The following is a 20991-nucleotide window of genomic DNA, read 5'->3' as shown; positions in this document are numbered from 1 at the left end:
GGCAGTCATGTTGTCATGACAACACTTACACGCTGGGAAGAAAGACTCTTTCAGATGGCCAATGGCTGCTTTTTTAATCACTGATTTATACTGATAGCAAAATTAAATAGGGATGGAGAACTGGTAATTATATGTTCTTTTGGCTCAATATTTTCATTTCTGTTCCTGACATGTAATTTTTGAACATGTGTTATAATACATAAATTTTATAACAATACATATAATGATATATCACATCTATTTTCTGTCTTGTCAATAATAATATTCTCGAAATACATGGAGTCTCCTGCTCAAAATTTTTGATAGCATTTTGTTGCCTATAAAATAAATTCTGAACTTAAGAATGTGGTTGTGTAGGGGGCCCTGTGAAAAGTAGTTTCCACCTCACATTCAACGTTCTCTCTCAACTGCAGCCATTGTAGACCCCACACATGTATGATCCTTGACTCCAGTCTTCAGGAGCTAGGGGAGAAGACCAGGGTGTCACACTGGAAACTATAATATTAACATCGAGTGAAAGAAAACCCACAGCATCAGAGCTGTGAGTTGAATTTTATTCAGGGTCTTACTGAAGAATAGCCCAGGAGACAGCCTCTTGGATAGCTCTGAGGAGAGGGGGCGGAGGGTGACCAGTGTGAATACTGTTTGGGCTGGGGGAATACGTGCAGTCAGGTATACATCTCAGTGGCAGCTATGGGGATCAGAAAGCTCAGCTCATGCTTTTAGTGCTCTTCTGTGTATGGGCAGATGCAAGAATCTGGGTTCGTTAAAAGAATTATTTGGGGTGAACTTGCTTGGTGGTCCAGTGGTTAGGACTCGGGGCTTTCACTGCCATTGCCCCAGTTTCAATCCCTGGTTGGGGAACTAAGATCTTGCAAGTCTCACGGTGTGGCCATGGTTTTTTGCGTGTTTTTTCCCTGCTGAGATATCTCCAACCATCTTCAGTTCAGTTCAGTTCAGTCGCTCAGTCGTGTCCGACTCTCCGCGACCCCATGAATCACAGCACGCCAGGGAGTTTTTCCAAAGTGCAAAGTGCCTGTTCCTGTTTTTTCCGTCTTGAATTCCTTTCAGGGTGCACTGTTTCAGGCAGAAACTGTAGTGCTTAATGACTTGATCCTTGGGTGGGCAATGTTCTTTGTTTTGCACTAAGTACAAAATTGCCCTAAATGAATTTTTCACTAAAGGGAGGTAGTAGTACAGGTAAATTAAAAAAAAAAAAAAAAAGGATGATTAGGAAAAATTCCACAGAGGAAAGATGACCAGGTTTTAGTTTTGAGGCTGTAGAAAAGGAGGAGATTCCAGTCCAGGGAACAGCACACACAAAGGCACAGGGGTGCAGAAATGCACGGCATATTGAAAGACCACTGAGTATGCAACTGGCCTGGACCGGTAGAGGCAGAAGGGAACAAGAGGACAAAGAGGGCATTACAGAGGGCATTGGATGCACTGGTGTGCTCAGAGAGGTCAATTTCTTTTGTGCAGGAAGAGGGACAGAGTGTGATTGAAGTGGGTGTTCTCTGGGAAATTGCCAGCTGGGGTATAATCAGCAGCAGTGTAGTCACAGAAATTGATTATGAACCGTTTTCAAATCCTGGTGAGACTCTTGAGAGCTTGGACTGATGCAGTGCTGTGGGGCTGGAATGCAAGCCATGAGAATAGGAGCACTGCATTCCTCTGACACATTTCCTGAAATAGATAATTTTGTGCATTGGCTCAGAGGTGCTTGGGAGCATGGGTTCAGGTGTGGGACTGCCTGCCTTGAATTCCAGCTCTGCCTTTACTAGTTCTGGGACCAAGGGTCAATCAGTTACCGTGTGTGTGTGTGTGTATACTCGGTTGCTCAGTTGTGTCCGACCCCATGGACTGTAACCTACCAGGCTCCTCTGTCCGTGAGATACTGGGGATCTGTCCAACCCAGGGATAGAGCCTGTGTCTCTTGCATTTCCTGCATTGGCAGATGGATTCTTTATCACTAGTCCCACCCAGTAAGCCCAATTACCCTCTCTAAGTATCCCCTATAAAATGGGGATAACGCCAACCTTAAAAGGTTCTTGTAAGGAGTAAATGAACAAGTAACTGTAAAGTGCTTCGAGCAGTGCCTGGCACATGGTAAGCACATCAGTAAACATTAATGTGAATGCTGGTGTTAACGAGGAAACATTGCTGAGTATTTGTTACTTTTTTATAATTTTATTAAGCAAAATAAGTTATCAGACTATTTCTCTCTCAACATCTCAGTCTTCCCCTCTCGAAACTTTCCAGTTAGTTTGATGGGAAGTTATTGACCATCCATTATGTACTGAGCATTGTGCTCAGTGCCAGGGATACAAGGGTAAAAATGCAAGGGTCTTGTGAAGGAGCCTGGAGGCCTTTGATAGGTGGCCAATGACCCATACAAAAGAGTGCAGGGGAAATATTAATAGTCCATAAGCAACAAAGGACCACACATGTCAGAGAGAGAGCGTGCGAGAGAGGGAGAGAGAGCGTGCGAGAGAGGGGGATTACTGAATATGTTATCTCTAAATTGTTACTAGGTAACAATTTCATTTTATTTGTAAGTAATTTGTGTGTGTGTGTGGCTGCACCTCAAGGCTTGCAGGTTTAGTTCTCTGATGAGGGATCCAACCCCAGCCCCCCGAAGTGGACATCCAGAGTCCTAACCATTGGACCGCCAGGGAAGTCCCTCATTTTGAGTTTTGAAAAGCACCTCAGGGCTTCCCTGGTGGCTCAGTGGTTAAGAATCTACCTGCCAATGGAGGAGACATGAGTTTGATCCCTGATCTGGGAGGATCCCATATGCCACAGAACAACTAAGCCCGTGCTCCACAACAGGAGAAGCCCGTGCTCACCACAACTAGAGAAAAGCCTGTGCAGCAACAAAGACCCAGCAGAGCCAAAAATAAGATAAATAAAAATAAAATTATTATTTTTAAAAAGCATCTCCCAGGAGTGGATGGTTAAATCATAATTTGTGCAACTGTATTGATAAATTATATCATGCTTTTACAACTGTATTTTATTATTCTAAATCATAGCTTTGGGATAAGTTTTAGTAGAATTTTTTCTATAGTCTAGTTTCAAGGACTGGGTTTGAAATTCTGAAGAGCTGCATTAATCCTAGAAAAGTTTTAAAATGAGAGTGATGGAAGGTTGTGAGTGTTTCAAAAATGTTGGCAGTTCCTGATTTAGGATTTTAATATTTAATCTTGAACTGCTTTTATATCCTTCTAGTTTTGTAGACAGAATGCCTGAAGAACTATGGTCAGAGATTTGTAACATTGTACAGGAAACAGTGATCAAAACCATCCCACAGTGGGGGGAAATGCAGGAAGGCAAAGTGGTTATCTGAGGAGACTTTACAAATAGCTGAGAAAGAAAGAGAAGTGAAAGACAAGGGAGAAAGGGCTATATACCCAGCTGAATTCAGAGTTCCAGAGAATAGCAAGGAGAGATAAGAAAGCCTTCTTTAGTGAACAATGCAAAGAAGAAAACAATAGACTGGGAAAGACTGGAGATCTATTCTATGAAATTGGAGATATCAAGGGAACATTTCTTGGGTACAGATAGCACGGTAAGGACAGAAACAGTAAGGACCTAACAGAAGCAGAAGAGATTAAGAAGAGGTGGCAAGAATGTACAGAACAACTGTACAAAAATGGTCTTGCTGCTGCTGCTAAGTCACTTCAGTCGTGTCCAACTCTGTGTGACCCCATAGACGGAAGCCCACCAGGCTCCCCCATCCCTGGGATTCTCCAGGCAAGAACACTGGAGTGGGTAATGACCCAGATAACCACGATGGTATGATCACTCACCTAGAACCAGACATCCTAGAGTGTGAAGTCAAGTGGGCCTTAGGAAGCATTACTATGAACAAAGCTAGTAGAGGTGATGGAATTCCAGGTGAGCTATTTCAAATCTTAAAAGATGTTGCTGTTGAAGTGCTGCACTCAGTATGTCAGGAAATTTGGAAGACTCAATAGTGGCCATAGGACTGGAAGAGGTCAGTTTTCATTCCATTCCAAAGAAGGGCAATGACAAAGAATGTTCAAACTACCATACAATTTTGCTCATTTCACATACTAGCAAGGTAATGCTCGAAATCCTTCAAGCTAGGCTTCAGCAATATGTGAACCAAGAACTTCCAGATTAGAAAAGGCAGAGGAACCAGAGATCAAATTACCAACACTTGTTGGATTATAGAGAAAACAAGGGAACTCCTAAAAAAAACATTTACTTCTGCTTAATTGACTATGCTAAAGCCTTTGACTGTGTGGATCACAACAAACTGGAAAATTCTTAAAGAGACAGGAATATCAGACCACCTTACCTGTCTCCTGAGAAACCTGTATGTAGGTCAAGAAGCAATAGTTAGAACTGGACATGAAACAATGGACTGATTCAAAATTGAGAAAGGAGTATATCAAGGCTATATATTGTCACCCTGCTTAGTTAACTTATATTCAGAGTACATCATGTGAAATGCCAGCTGGATAAATCACAGGCTGAAATCAAGAGTGCCAGGAGAAATATCAATAACCTCAGATATGCAGATGACACCACTCAAATGGCAGAAAGCAAAGAGCAACTAAAGAGCCCCTTGATGAAAGTCAAAAAGGAGAGTGAAAAAGCTGTCTTGAAACTCAACATTCAAGAAACTAAGATCATGACATCTGATCCATCACTTCATGGCAAATAAATAGATGAGGAAAAAGTGGGAGCAGTGATAGATTTATTTTCTTGGGTTCCAGAATCACTGTGGATGTTGACTACAACCATGAAATTAAAAGACACTTGTTCCTTGAAAGGAAAGCTATGACCAACCTAGACAGCATATTAAAAAATAGAGACATCACTTTGCCAACAAAGGTCTATACAGTCAAAGCTATGGTTTTTCCAGTAGTCATGTAAGGATGTGAGAGTTAGACCATAAAGCTGAACCCCCCCAAAATTGATGCTTTCGAATTATGGTGCTGGAGAAGACTCGTGAGAGTCCCTTGGACTGTAAGGAGATCAAACCAGTCAATCCTAAAGGAGATCAATCCTGAATATTCATTGGAGGGATTGATGCTGAAGCTCCAATACTTTGGCTACCTGATGCTGAGAGCCGACTCATTGAAAAAGACCCTAATGCAGGGAAAGATTGAGGGCAGGAGAAGGGGATGACAGAGGATGAGATGTTTGGATGGCATCATTGACTCAATGGACATGAGTTTGAGCAAGCTCCAGAAGATGGTGAAGGACAGGGAATCCTAGCATGCTGCAGTCCATGGGGTTTCGGAGAGTCGGACATAACTTAGCAACTCAACAACAAGTTGTTTCATCAGTACCTTCTAATTTGAGGCTCCAGAGAATTTTTATGGATTGAAGCCCTCTTGTACCCCTGGCTTCCTGGAAGCCTCTGACCAGTGCCCTCCAATAGAAATACAATGTGAGCCACATATGTAATATACAATATTTTGAATAGCCACATTACAAGATGTTCTTTAAAAGGTAAAATGCATTTCTGTTTTTAGTATATGTGTGTGTGTTCTTAATTTATTTAGAGTAATTTTCCCCCCATGTGCTGTGTTTTAAAGATCTAGCCATTAGGCTGGGCGGACATTTAATGCATTGTTTCTAGGGGCTGACTGCGTGGCACTCTGGGGTTCCCCTTTCCCCTTGTAGAACAATGGTCTCCCAGGGCACCCCTTTTCCAGCCCTGCACATAATCTCACAGGGAGCACCTCCTCCAGTGTAACGATGTGAGGAGGTGTATGAGCGCTATACTTAGTATTACTGGCTCATAAAATAAATATTATTTACTTGTTTTGAAAAAAAAAGATATCTTTATCTTATTGACAGATATACTTTAATTTTGTTCAGTGAAAATAGAGCATTGCAATTGTTGAGTCAGATCTTTTTGACTGGTGTGTGTGTTAGTCACTCAGTCGTGTCCCACTTTTTGGGACCCCATGGACTATAGCCCATTAGGCTCCTCTGTCCACAGAATTCTCCAGGCAAGCGTACTGGAATGGGTTGCCATTTTCTACTCCAAATTATGGCTTTTTTTTTTTTTTAAAGTTGTCACTAACCAATTCAGTTCTTGTAAATGTGCTTCTCAAACGGACCCAATGGCCATGAAAAGAGGTCAGCTTTCCCAGGGTGACCAGTTAGAATTTAGACCAAATGCAAGTAACCTTTATTTGCAAAAAGAAAATGTAACAATTCTTGCTTTATCAGAGTAGAATATATTTTTTACAAATGAGTCAGTCATCAAAGCAGCAAGTGGAAGAAAAATATTATTACCGTTAAGGAAAAAAACCCATGGAAAATTTACGCTGAAAATGCACTCTTGCTTTCAAAAGTAATTAATACTCTTTGTTTCTCCAAAGAGAACTAAACAGAACCAAACAAAAATACAGTGTGTTCTTTTACTCAGCTCCTCTCCGCTCCTGGCTCAAGGTTTGGTACTTCCACTATAATATTTTCTTAAGGGAGGAGTAGATGCTCTTAATTCATTCATCAAAGCGCATCTGTGACCTGGAAAGACACACAAAGTTTGTTTCTACAAGGAAGAAAGCACAACAGCTGTTCAGGGTGAAGTTCCCCACATAGTCATACGCTTGTCCCTGCTGACCTCTGCTTATTTGCCTGCAACAAGGAAGACTTTGACACAGCATCCAGTTCATTTGCTTCCAAAGAATGTTCCTCTGTACCCACTTCTGATATCTAAGGATCACTTGTGTGTGACGAGCAGAGTCTTCTCTCAAAAGGCCCAGAGGTTATAGTAATTTCTTTCAGAGAGGAAGTAACGGGACAGCATTGAGGAGGAAGATACTTATTAGAGCATCCCAGAATTCAAGAACAGAGAGACCGTCATTTACAAGTGGACACTAAACTACCAGTAGATCTGGAAAGGAGGAAATGGAGCTAACCCAGAGCAAAAACTGTATGAACCAGAGTTTTCACAAGTGAGCGGCTTAGATTTTGAGACTAGGAAAAAGAAACCTATTTCTGTAGCATAATAAATCTGGACTCCTTCCCAGATAACCTGCAAGCAAGAACCCTCTAATGCTTTGGGAGCATTTTTCTAGTAAGATGATAATTTTAGCATGTTGCCTGGGATTTGAGACCTTGTGGGTTAACCAGTACATTTGAGGGTGAATAAAAAGTAGCAAGCTGTAATTCTGCTTTCTTTTTGGATGTCAGTGTAAAGTAGGACTCAGCTCAGGAGGCTGGCGGCTTAGTGGTACAGGCCACACCCTCATATTCCCTCCCTCCCTTTCTTTCTTCCCCCTTTCCCTCTTTGTCTTCTGCTTTCCTGTAGTTCTCATTCGTATAGTTGTTATCTCAGCAGCCTCTGGGGTTTCAGAAGATAAATCCCTGTTGCTATGTTGTGTCCGACTTTTTCTCGACCCTGTGGACTGTAGCCCACCAGGCTCCTCTGTCTATGGGGCTTCCCAGATAAGAATACTGGAGTGGGCTGCCATTTCTTTCTCCAAGGGGGTCTTTCCAACCCAGGGATCAATCCTGTGTCTTGTACTGCAGGGAGATTCTTTACCCACTGAGTCATCAAGGAAGTCCTTCAGAGGATAAGATATGGAAAAAGGGAGCCACTCCCAGCTACATCTACTTACCTTCAGAAAACTTACATTGCACACTTACTGTGTGTATGACATGTTTGCAGTACACTGGTTGATTAAAAAAAAAAAAAAGAAGAGCAAGCTTGATCTTGACTTTAAGGAACTTTGGTCTGTTTAATTTGTGATAAACAGCATCTCTAGACACTTTTTCTAAACTTTTTACTACTGAGGACCCACAACTTAACACCAAACAGTTCCACATCCTAATCGCTAAAGAAGTCCTTCTAAACTGTGAGCACTAATTTATTGTTTGAGGTTTCTGAGAATAATTTTTCTGTTTGCTTGTCCTTTCCTGGAATTTTGGCCCAAATATCTAATATTGTCTTATGCTACATTCTATTTTGAGAAGAGTAAAAAAAATGGCAATCTCTACACGTGCATCTCTGGCAGATGGGATCCACAAATACCCCTGCCTCTTTTCTGCCAGCAGCCCCAGCATCTCTGAGAAACTCGGAGCTCTGTGTACCACTCTTTCATTTGTTGGAAAAGAAAAACCAAGCTGTTGCACAGGTGTGCATCAGCTAATTGTTTTTGTCATTTTGTTTTTCCCTGGAGAATCTTTGCTTTTCTCTCCTGGCCTAGAATTGGAAGTAGGGGAGGAGGATGGTACAAGTCAAAGAATCAAAAGCCTTGAATCAAATGGATGGCTGAATGTTGCTTGTGGTTGGTTGAATCCTTATAGACACTTGTTTTAAGGTTTGTGATAAATTAGACCCAACATAGAGTCTGCATTTGGTATTTTTACAAGAGTTGGCGATGCGGTTAAGATGCTTGCTTGTGCTGGTGGTGGTGAAGATGAATGAATGATAGCCAACGAAGTTACATTCCAATAGTAGACAATTTGAGAAATGTTGAAGAAGTTGGGAGTCAGGAGCCTGGGTTTCTGAACTCAACTTTATAATTTATATGCCTGTAAGTTTGGTATTGAATATGGGGTTGCAAAGCTAATCCTTGGTACTAGATCTGGAACTCACTTTCCTGCCATTAGATGGATGAGTTAGGATCAACTTCAGCTGTTAGTAATGTAAAACTCTAAAATCACGGTGGCTTATTTACCATAGAAATGTATTTCCCTTTCACATAGAAGCCTGGGAGTAGCCGTCCTCTGACGTAGTGGCTCTGTCCCACACAAAGACCCCAGGAGCCCAAGTTCCTTGGCCTTACTATTATAGCATCCCTAGGGGGTAGCCAGTGTACTGACGGTCCAAGAAGGCTTGTCTGTTCCAGACAGCAAGAAACAATGTGCCAGCAAACTACTTTATGAAGAAGGTTCTTAAAAGCTGCTATACAGTCCTTAAACTTACATCCCAATATAGAATGTAACCTGCATAGCCATAGCTAGCTACATGGGAGGCCGGGAAATGTATTCTGGATGGCCAAGTGTCCAATAAGAAGGAAAACACTCAAAACTGATGAACAGTTTGCAGTGTCTGCTACCTTATTTGGGAGACCCAGACACCAGGCTTCTCATGGACAAAAGGAAGATACAGAATAGTTTGCCCACTTTATTATTTTTAAAAGTTTACACGTAATTACCTATTGTATACTGTGATTATAATTTATAACAAGATTAGAAAAGAAACCCACCTAGGTGCAAGGTGAAGCCGTATCATTTACTGCTTTTCTACTTCCAGTGCTGTTTACCACGTGAAGGCAATGGCAAGCCACGCCAGTACTCTTGCCTAGAAAATCCCATGGATGGAGGAGCCTGGTGGGCTGCAGTCCGTGGGGTCGCTAAGGGTCGGACACGACTGAGTGACTTCACTTTCACTTTTCACTTTCACACATTGGAGAAGGAAATGACAACCCACTCCAGTGTTCTTGCCTGGAGAATCCCAGGGACGGGGGAGCCTGGTGGGCTTCCGTCTATGGGGTCACACAGAGTCGGACACGACTGAAGTGACTTAGCATAGCATAGCAAGTTCCTTTTAGATTTGATGCTTAGGGAAAAGTTTCCTTTTTGGTAAACTTCTTTTATTAGGTAACTAAAACTTTGTAAATTTTAGGGGCAAGAAATTAAATTTCCTCTCAACTCCATGGCTGTTATTTTCTCATATTATTTTACTGTTTCAAATATATTTCTATCTTTTATATAAGCTGCTTCAAATTCTCTTTTAACTTAGATGGAGAACAAATATCTCAGAGGAGTCATAAAAGAACAGCTTTTACCCTGATCCTTTACAATGTGTATTTTAAAAGTTAATCTCCTAAAAACATTTCTCTCTTAACTCCCCCACCCAATCCACAGCCTAAAAATCCTGTTTTACATTTTACATCAAATATTAAAGCTTGTCCACTAACCACTCAGGCAAACTGAACAAATTACTTCAGTTATGCTGATTTTGTTAAAGGACACAACCTTTAAAAATACTTGTGTAAAAATATACAACCTTTAAAAATTCTAACAAATAGAATGGTTTGCAAACAAAAAAATGCACTGAGATTTCTCCACTGTCAATGACAACCAGTTTCTCCGCCTTTGCTAAAATCTATTTTTTCACCTGTAAAATGGGAATAATGTGTCCCCTGTACCTATCTTCTCAGATTGTGTGGGATCAAATGAGATTAAATTAGTTACAGGACTTTGAAAATTCTGTGGTATTCTAGAAGTGCTTGCTTTTGTTTTTACATCAGAAACAAAATATACACATTTTAAGCTATTGGAGTATAGTTCTGTGTGCTCCCACATATGGATTTTGATTTTAGAAAAGATGGCAGCCACTTCAGCATGCTTTACAAAAAAAAATAATAATTGAGGCTGTGCTGGGTCACTTCGTTGCTGCACGCACGCTTTGTCTAGTTGTGGTGAGCAGGGACTGGCTCTCAGTTTGCAGTGTGATGACTTCTCATCGCAGTGGTTTCTCTTGTTGCAGAGCACTGGCTCTAGGGTGCTCAAACGTCAGTAGTTGTGGAACAAGATGGCGTGTGGGATCTTCCCAGACCAGAGATCAAACCCTTGGACCCTGTATTGGCAGGGAGCTTCTATTTTTTTTAATTAATTAATTTCAATTGGAAGCTAATTACTTTATACTATGGTGGTGGTTTTTGCCATGCATTGCCATGAATCTGGAGAAGGCAATGGCAAGCCACTCCAGTACTCTTGCCTAGAAAATCACATGGACAGAGGAGCCTGATGGGCTGCAGTCCATGGGGTCGCTACTAGTCGGACACGACTGAGCAACTTCACTTTCATTTGTCACTTTCACACGTTGGAGAAGGAAATGGCAACCCACTCCAGTGTTCTTGCCTGGAGAATCCCAGGGACGGCGGAGCCTGGTGGGCTGCCGTCTATGGGGTCGCACAGAGTCGGACACGACTGAAGTGACTTAGCAGCAGCAGCAGCCATGAATCAGCCACAGATGTACACGTGTCCCCCATCTTGAACCCATCCCATTGCTCTGGGTTGTCCCAGCGCACCGGCTTTGAGTGCCCTGTTTCATGCCTCGACCGTGGACTGGTCATCTACTTCACATATGGTAATATAAATGTTTCAATGCTATTCTCTCAAATCATCCCACCCTTGCCTTCTCCCACAGAGTCCAAAAGCCTGTTCTTTATACCTGTGTCTCTTTTGCTGGCAGGCAGATTCTTAACCACGGACCACCAGGGAAGTCCTCAGTTTGCCTTTTTAATCTGCTGGTAAAAGACCAGATTATAGTTTGTTGTCAAATACTCTGTCAATTTCGTAGCTTCTCCCTAATCATCTTTTGTCCTAATGCTTAATGTAGATAAGAAGTCAAGTCCTTGCATGCCACAATTTAGAATTACAATGACCTTGAAGTTGGGTCTCGGCAGCCTCTGGAATAGCTTCCACCTTGTCATCAGTACTCTTGTCATCAGCCTAAGAGGACCACAGCTCTAAGGGAAAAGTGTATTGAAGACTCTGCCAGAATAGTGGAGGGCTGGTAAATGGGCTTTATTTAATACACTTTCAGACCTGTCTGCCTTGAAAGAGTGTGGTGCTGGTAGTCATTGAGTCTGTCTGATTGAACGGAAGCCAAAGAAAGACTGCTGCCTGAGGTAGATGTTTGTCTTCTCCTCTCCAGCTGCTCACTGAAACAATAATCAGATGAGGAAGGTGTGTGGTTGGATTGACTGCTGGCATGGCAGCTGGTCACGTTCTCTGAATGTTGCTGCACAGTTGCTTAATCATTTGATCATAGATATCCCTGTCACACTGTATTTAGGCACTAAATGCCCAAACGTGAAAGCAAACAATATTAGGGCTGACTCGTTGATCATCCTGCCAAACCCGAATAATCCCACCTGCTGTTGAACTGAATGCACTGCTGCCATTCAGTGCCCAAGTGGTCAGACAGCTGGAGGAAAAAGTAATAAACCTGCCTAGCAATTTTATGTATGCTGTAACCTTTACTTTTAAAATCACCCAACAAGTTGCTGATTCAAGAGCATGCCCACCTGCATACATTCTCCATTTTGTATTGTGATTAAACTTTTCAATTTTGGAGATTGCATTGGTTTCATCAGAGATATTTCCCAGTGCTGCTTAAAAAAAAAAAATTGAGGTTATCACAATGGTCTGTAGCTTTCTTAAAATAAAAATCTATAAATAAATTTATAAAAATATAAATATGAAATATAAATTAAAATTCAAGTTTTCATGTTTTATTTTTACTTTTTTAGAGAGGGCTGGGAACTTTAAGCCTGTGGCTTCTCAGTAGTGATTGTAAATTATGCTACTTTGTAGCATGGGGTCGCGGAGAGTCGGACACGACTGAGCGACTGAACTGAACTGAACTGAAGAAAATGCACATTTTACTGTGTAAGTGTGTTGGATGCGACCTTCTTAGGGTATTTTAAATATTCTGTTTAGTTCAGTTCAGTCACTCAGTCGTGACCGACTCTTTGCAACCCCATGAATCACAGCACGCCAGGCCTCCCTGTCTATCACCAACTCCCGGAGTTCACTCAAACTCATATCCATCGAGTCGGTGATGCCATCCAGCCATCTCATTCTCTGTCGTCCCCTTCTCCTCCCGCCCCCAACCTTTCCCAGCATCAGAGTCTTTTCCAGTGAGTCAGCTTGTCGCATGAGGTGGCCAAAGTATTGGAGTTTCAGCTTTAGCATCAGTCCTTCCAATGAACACCTAGGATTGATCTCCTTTAGAATGGACTGGTTGGATCTCCTTGCAGTCCAAGGGACTCTCAAGAGTCTTCTCCAACACCACAGTTCAAAAGCATCAATTCTTCGGCGATCAGCTTTCTTCACAGTCCAACTCTCACATCCATACATGACCACTGGAAAAACCATAGCCTTGACTAGATGGACCTTTGTTGGCAAAGTAATATCTCTGCTTTTTAATATACTATCTAGGTTGGTCATAACTTTCCTTCCAAGGAGTAAGCGTCTTTTAATTTCCTGGCTGCAATCAGCATCTGCATTGATTTTGGAGCCCAGTCATATGATTAACTTCAATCATATGTATTGTATAGGTGTGAATGGATGAATTCATATTTACAAATACCAATTTTCCCTCTGGATAATTTTTAGTGGCATACATTTCATGCCCTTTAGTCTTTAAATTTGTTTTTGCAGAGTCCCCTTGTTTTGATTTTGGTTAAGAGTCTGTGAACAGGGAGGCATCATTTCCCTTTTATTTTCCACCGTCATCAGATCAGTTCCTTTCACATACTTTCTTGAGGACCTGAGGCAGAGCAGTCACTAAAGAAGGGTGCTTGAAATAATACTTAGACTTCATAAGCTATTTTGTTCTCATTTCATTTCTACTTCTTTAATGGCCTAACCGCATGACAAAAAGCAGCCACATGCTGTTTAAAGAGATGCCACAAACTCAAACCAGTGTGTCCTCATGTGATGCTTTGTTTCTGAATGGACGTGTGAGGGGCCAGTGCTCTCATCTACTTTTCTTGATCTAAATAAAAACTACCTTTTTAGTAAAAAACACATTTGGTGGATGCAGACTCTTGGGAATCTTAGTTTTTCAGTGAAGTGTACTGTGGTTGATGCCATTTCAAAATGTGTTTTTTCCAGAGTCTTTTCCCCCAAAGCCACATTTGAATGAAGTAATTAATAGTGACTAATAACCGAGATTTACTGAGTGGTTATTACGTGCGTGGCTTTGTGCTGAGCACTGTGTTCCACATCAACTGTATCGTGTGGAAGCTGTCATCAGTTCTGTCATAGTAAGCAGACAAGCCATTAGAAATTAAGCCATTTGTCTGAGATGACATGGCTAGACAGCGTTGAAGCTGAGATTCAAGGCTATTGACTGACTCCAGAGCTCTTGTCTGTAATAGTAATATAGCCTTGAAACAAATTTAGTTGAGTAAGCCTAGAAAAAACATGTCCCCAGTGAGTTTAAATTAAGAAATATTGTGTTGAGCTTATGCCAAAATACTTGATAAAAATACACAAAGTATGTAGTATTACAAGGCCCAAATTTAAGAACCATTTAAATTGTGAGTTCTTGGAATATTTACTCAAGAATCTTTAACAGGAAAATCCTCAGTTACAAAGAACTCCCTATTTCAAAAACATTAAAAATCTTAACATTTTTAAAGGAAAATATAGGAGAAAGAGTTAGAAAATCAACACTCTCAAAACTGTTAGAGTTTTATTAGAGCTGTCAGAAGACTGCAACCACGGGAATGCTCAATGGAGTAAAATGTGTAATTTTTGTGAGGCTGTGATAGACAGTTAAGTGTCCTAGATAGGCCCTGCAAATAAATAAAATAAATATAAGAAAGAGCAGAGGGTCTGAAACTATTTGGGGCAAGCTTTCCTCCCCTCTGTCCGGCAGGCCAGCAGGTCAGAATTCTGAGAATTCACGGATTTTGGGCATTCGGCCCTCTTCCCCTTATCTTCATCGTCATCATTTTTGCCAGTTCCTTTGACTTAGGACAGCTTCACACCACATTCTAAGCAGCCTCTGTGTGCTACCTGGAACCCTCAGCAAACCTATAATAAATGATCCTGACCTGGAGTCCTGGCTCTGTGCTCTTGTCGCCAGAAGTCAATGATGAAGCAGGAGGGGATGAAGAATCTTCTTGCTGTTTCCTGACAACAAAGTTCTAGGTCCAGAAAAAATAAAGGGGCTGAGCAGTGCGTTAGAGAAGAGAGAGAGAGGCAATGGAAGCAGAGGAACGGTTTTAACGCTAAATTCATCTACAGCAGTTTGGACCTAGGAGCCTGGCTCCTTTGGGAATAACATTGCTCAGAAAGAGTAGCCAGCAGCAGCTGCAGCTGAGACTTCGGAAGAGAGAGGTTTTTCTTCTCCAAGAATGGGAGCATTGTGCAGATTGCTCTTCTGATTTTGACAACACAGACCACACAAGAACTTCACGAGTTTTTCTTTGCATAGAGGGTGAATTCTTAGCTCTTATGGAGTTAAGTCTTATTCTGGGCCACTCGTCTCTCATTCATGTGACCTTCTGTTGTAATGACGTGACAGCCTCTTCCCTGCCACGGGGACTTTGCACTTGAGGTTCCCTCTTCCAGGAATGCTGTTCCCTAGTCTCTTCCCAAGGCCAGCCCCTTCTGTTTGGGGGTGACATTGTTCTTTCTTCAGACTATCCTACCAAACAGCCCATCATCAGACACAACTGACCCCATTATCCCTAAATTGCCTCTTTTATTCATTGCTGTATTCTCAGCTTCTAGAATAGTGCTTGGTATGTAGTAGAGTCCCTCTGTGCAAGAGAATGCGTGAATAAGTGGGTGAGTGAATGAATGATGAAGTATGATTCACATTTTCTGTTTTCTGAAGCCAGCGGTCAGATGGGATTTGGTAGATAAGAATGATTACCTTTTGTTTTCCCAGACCAGTCGTTCTTAAAAAGTCTGCTTCCCAAAGCCAACAGCGTGAAATCAGCAGCACCTGGGAACTGTTAGAGATGCAGATTCTCAGGCTCCACCTCAGAGTGACTGAGTCAGAAGCTTGGGGTGGGGGTGGAGGGGGGAGGATGGCACCCAGCGATCTGTGTTCCAGCAGGTTCTCCAGGTGACTGATGCTTGAGAACCCAGGTCTCGGATGCAGGGTCTGGCTAGGTCTGATCTATCTGATGACCTCTGTGCCCCCAGCCCTGGAACAGTGCCTGGCGCAGAGTGAGCAGGAAACGTTTGTGGAAGGAGTTCATCTGTCTCCTCTTTGTTCACAAGGTCCTCACCCCCTGCCTTGCATACTGAGGCACTGGGCACACAACAGCTGTCGAGGAAGGAGTGAGGGCCATTCAGAGGACCAGAGGGAGACTTTTTGTGCTCTGCTGCAGACGTTACCAAATTTAGAATCCCAGCTCACCCATTCCTCCTTCCTGTGGCCTCCGGAGCAGAAAGGGAAATTTCCAGCTGCTGCTAGATGCTCATTTGTTTCCATCTGACCCTTCGGTTCATGCTAGTGAGCCCAAGGGAGAGGGTGAGGAGAGGCTGGCTTGCCTCACTCACAGACCCAACTGCGGAGGAGAGCCCAGTCGCAGGGGTGGAGCCAGGCCAGCTCACTGGCGCCCAAAGGCGGCTGGAGGGGCGGGTCCTTGCTGCTCACAGACAGGCCCCTTGTTCCTATGCCAAGTATCGCTCTTGGCCCAAGAGATTCCCAGCACAAGAGGGACTTTCTTGGGGCTCTCAGCCTTGCTATTTTTACACTCCGACTTGCAGGCCCTGCTTCTGGGACAGAACTACACACAGTGAAGTGGGCCACTTGGAAAGGATACCTGTACCTTTCCACACCTACCACTGAACCTCTTCTCCTTGTAGGCACCTTCAGTAAGAGGCAGGGATGCAGTGATGACAGGACAGAAGACCATAAAGCTTTTTAGGTGTGAGATCCTGTAGGGAAGGGCGGCGGGATGAACAGGTGGGATCTCGGCCTCCGCTGTGTGTCTAGGGGTGGAATTTGAAGCTCAGGCTTCTAACGGGAGAGGCTGCAAATCCACAGACCAGCTGAGGTGGCCTGAGTTTACTGGATGCAGATTTAATGAGGGAGATAAAGGAGGGAGGCCCCTGTGCAAAGCCTACAGTGGAAGTGTCCTGGCACCGATGTACCCAGGCTCCAGGGTGGATCTTGGTGTGCTCAGTTACCAGCTCTGTAACCCTGGTTAGGTCCGCAGGCCTCAGACTCAAAGCCATTGTGTTCTCTTGTTTGTTCCCATCCCCATTTACTCACATTCTGAATTCCCCCAAGCTGACTATAACTGATCTTACTCAGGTCTCTGAAAAAATAGAATCCATTACTACATTGGGACCCAGTTTAGCCCTTGGCCTTAAACCAAACTGCTGTCTTCTCTGGCCTTAGATACGGGTTAACAGTAGTGTATCCTTCATAAGGCTGTGGTGGACACTCCATGAACTCCTGCAGTAAAGGAGCTGGGTAAGCCAGCCCACAGTCAATGTCAGCATGCCTGTTGCTTTTTACTCTTATTAACAGTGCTGTCATTACCGGCCCCTGAGAACCTCACGGCAGCATTAAGAGAACTTGGGTTTAAGCCTCAAAGACTGGCTTCCTGTTTTGGCTGCATCGTCCTTGCCTTCTGGTGGGATTGACATGAGCATTAACTGATCCCCTGTTTTTTCAAGGAAAATCATACATACAAGACCAATATTTAAAACAGATAAAAATGGTGCTGCTGTGGTCAAAAGGGGCTTCCCAGGTGGCGCTAGTGGTAAAGAACCTGCCTGCCAACGCAGGAGACATAAGAGATGCAGGTTCAGTCCTTGGGTCAGGAAGATCCCCTGGAGAAGGAAATGGCAACACACTCCAGGGTATTCTTGCCTGGAGAATCCCATGGACAGAGGAGCCTGGTGGGCTACGGTCTGTGGGGTCACAAAGAGTCAGACACAACTGAAACGACTTAGTGTGTACAGTCAAAAGACAGGCCTGGAGTTCCACCTGCCAGCAACACTGGCCTTCCTCCTAATTTAATGACATTTGGAAACCACCAACCTATTGAATAAGGTCCAGGGTACTTATTTAAATGTGCACATAGTTTTATATAGGAGAACTAAGCAAATTGGGGCTTTGAAGATTACACATTAAAATGAAGTGTGATGGCACTGAGGCACCTCAGAAGGCGTGTCTCTTACTATTCCTTTGGAACCTATCAATGAAAAAAGAAACAAAATCTCAACTCCAGCCCAGCACTCTTCCCAGTTTATCATATCTTATTTCTTTTTGTCCACAAGAACGTTCACATACACCATCGAAGGAAGTAGACGTTGCTCTTAACTAGAAGCTAGCTTTCCAGCGTATTCTGTGGAGTTGCTCAGTTTTGTGAAATTGCCCAGAAGTGATTTCTTCAGAATTTCTCTTTTGCCAAGTGCCAAGTTCAATTCCCATCATTCGGGACTTCATTCATTTATTTCTCCCTCCTTCCGTCTTTATTCTTCTTTCCTATCTTCCTTTCTTCTGTCCACCCCATCTGTCTATCCATCCATCTGCCGTCTCTCCACCATTCATCCGGCTCATTGTTATTGAACACCCGCCATGCTCGGTGTGGGGAATAGGATGGTGAACATGACAGGGATGGTGTCTGCCTGCCCTCACGGGACTTACATTCCTGACAGCCAGCATAGGGTGATGTGGAAAGGATTCTACAAATGGTTCTGAGCTGCTAACTGCTAATTGTATTGTATGTTTATTGTATGTCAGTCAGTTCAATTCAGTTCAGTCGCTCAGTCGTGTCCGACTCTCCGCGACCCCATGAATCACAGAACGCCAGGCCTCCCTGTCCATCACCAACTCCTGGAGTTCACTCAAACTCATGTCCACAGAGTCGGTGATGCCATCCAGCCATCTCATTCTCGGTCGTCCCCTTCTCCTCCCGCCCCCAACCTTTCCCAGCATCAGAGTCTTTTCCAGTGAGTCAACTCGTCGCATGAGGTGGCCAAAGTATTGCAGTTTCAGTATTGTATGCTAATTGTATGTTCCCACCTCACTTCCTCCATCATCATCTCATCATCAATTTTTAGCAATGAAATAACCCCCTTTTAATTTTTATTCACCTGATGCAAAGAGCTGACTCATTTGAAAAGACCCTGATGCTGGGAAAGATTGAGGGCAGGAGGAGAAGGGGACGACAGAGGATGAGATGGTTGGATGGCATCACCGACTTGATGGACATGGGTTTGGGTAGACTCCGGGAGTTGGTGATGGACAGGGAGGCCTGGCGTGCCGCGGTTCATGGGGTTGCAGAGAGTCGGACATGACTGAGCGACTGAACTGCACTGAATTTTTATTGCAACAAAATGTCAGTAGAAACTCAGCATTTAAGCCAAATATAAGTGACTGGGTCTAATTGAAGACAGAACAGCCCAATTCCTGCCCTGTAGCCCCAGGCCCCTTTCCATCCCCTCAGACAGGCAAACTTGAAGGCCGCTGACCTTGGTCTCTCCCCTTGCTCTGACATGATACCATGTTCTCATAGTCCATAGTGGTATGTAGCTATTCTTCATGTATGCTAGGGTCCCAGCTGTAGAGACACCTAGGACATGTGTAAATTCAGGCCCTCGGACCTTAAAACCACAGAAATGCTTACTAGCATCCTCCTTTTGTTCTTTTATTAGTTTCCATCTTGAGCTGCTAGAAGTTGACAAGGGGGCACCCTTGGTAGAGTTTTCTCCAACTGAATCCCAAGACCTGTGTATTTTTTCCCATCCTCGTTGAAATACTGACAATAAAGCAACAGCAGAAACAACCCTCACACCCTCCCCCCCAACAAGGAGACAAGACAGAGGAGTGTATGCACATATTTGTTTCAAGTTGTTTGTGAAAGATTTGGGTAACTTGAAATTATTTAATCATGCTTAATTTCCTGTAGGGGGAGGGGAAGTTTCCATCATAATTTGAGACAAGCGGCAGTTTTGCCTCTGACAGATTTAAATGAGAAAAGCAAATGCTGGGATGCCAAACACCCTTATGAATGCACATCTGTGCCATCGTCTTAATCAACGTCTTTGTTTGGCTTCTTTTTTTCGTCTTGCGACGGTAGCAGTCTCAGTGACATGATGCTGTGACATTTGCACAGGGCATGACCAGACTACTTTCTTTGAATTGCTGTACTGGCTCCAGCCTCTTGTGAATAACCATGTAGGAAAGGGCCTCTCCTTAGAATAAAGTGATCCCCAAATGTAGAGTGCAAATTGATTATGTTTTCCTACCTATGTATGTTCATCCAGCTGCCTGCAATTTCTCCATCATGCCTCTCACGTTATGGATTTCTTACTCTGCTTCCTCCTCTCTCCTCTCTTCTCTAGTACTTTAGCCCATTTTATAAGAAAGCCCAAAGTGAGATATTTAAAAGCAAATAATTATCCAGTAAACTAATAAAATATTGATATGGTCCAGAGATGGCAGAAATTGCCCAGTATATGTATTTTCTTTGTCCTACCCTGCCCACACACACACACACACACAGTGCCTAAAGAATTATTTTTTTAATTTAAAGGCCTTTGGACTTTGTACATGCTTACTGGTTTGCCTCATAGTTGGTAAAGAATCCGCCTGTAATGCAGGAGACCCCAGTTCGATTCCTGGGTTGGAAAGATCCATTGGAGAAGGAATAGGCTACCCACTCCAGTATTCTTGGGCTTCTCTTGTGGCTCAACTGGTAAAGAATCTGCCTGCAATGTGGGAGACCTGGGTTCAACCCCTGGGTTGGGACGATCACCTGGAGAAGGGAAAGGCTATCCATTCCAGTATTCTGGCCTGGATGGACACGACTGAGCAACTTTCACTTTCACTGGTTTGCCACAGTCCCCACCATTCTCTATTGTGTTCCACACTACACTCATTCCTATATTTACATTACTGGTCTGTTTTTAGAGTTCCTTTTTAAATTCCAAGGCTTTATTAGTCTGTTTTCTTTGGGAATCTTCTGTGTGCAGTTTGGAATTCCAGAGTGTTACAAAAGACATGGCTGCTTTTAGATGTTTGCCATCAAATGGGAGGAGTTGTTAAAGCAAAGATAACAAGTGTAGTACTCATAAATCCAGCAACTCATCCAGGAAGCAAAGAAAATTAGAATTGTACTCATTGCTGGGTGTGTGATCCCAAACAGTAAATCTTACTAATTTACAAAGGGGTTCAGTAGACTTTGTGTGTAATCTTGCACATTTTGTTTGAGTAGTTGATTCTGACTGATGGAGCTTTAGCCTGTTCATAGCGTCCTTGGAACTATAAAATGACGACAATGGGTCCTTTTTATCCATGTTATCAAGTGTCAACCTTCCAGTTCTTTCTTCCTTTCTCTATTCCCCCTCTTACTATACTTGGTGTTTGTAGGATGGCTTTAGTTCTCATTTGGGCTATGGACACATCTCCTGTGGAATTCTCCTGACTATTGGAACTGAAACCAGAAGACTGTGGTTGTTTCTTCTTTTAATAAAACCCTCTCTCTC

General features: G+C 43.0%; 1 protein-coding gene across 18 annotated transcripts in view; it reads left to right on the top strand.

The window, feature by feature from the left end:
• The window catches only part of APBB2 (amyloid beta precursor protein binding family B member 2), a 388982-nt gene that overhangs the window by 249822 nt on the left and 118169 nt on the right, over positions 1-20991 (top strand). The window lies entirely within an intron of this gene.

Source organism: Moschus berezovskii, chromosome 5 (assembly GCF_049115385.1).
Source record: "Moschus berezovskii isolate FMDL1 chromosome 5, NW_MosBer_1.0, whole genome shotgun sequence".
Classification (NCBI taxonomy): Eukaryota; Metazoa; Chordata; class Mammalia; order Artiodactyla; family Moschidae; genus Moschus; species Moschus berezovskii.
The sequence above is the reverse complement of the archived record's forward strand: the minus strand, read 5'-3'. Positions and strand labels throughout refer to the sequence as shown.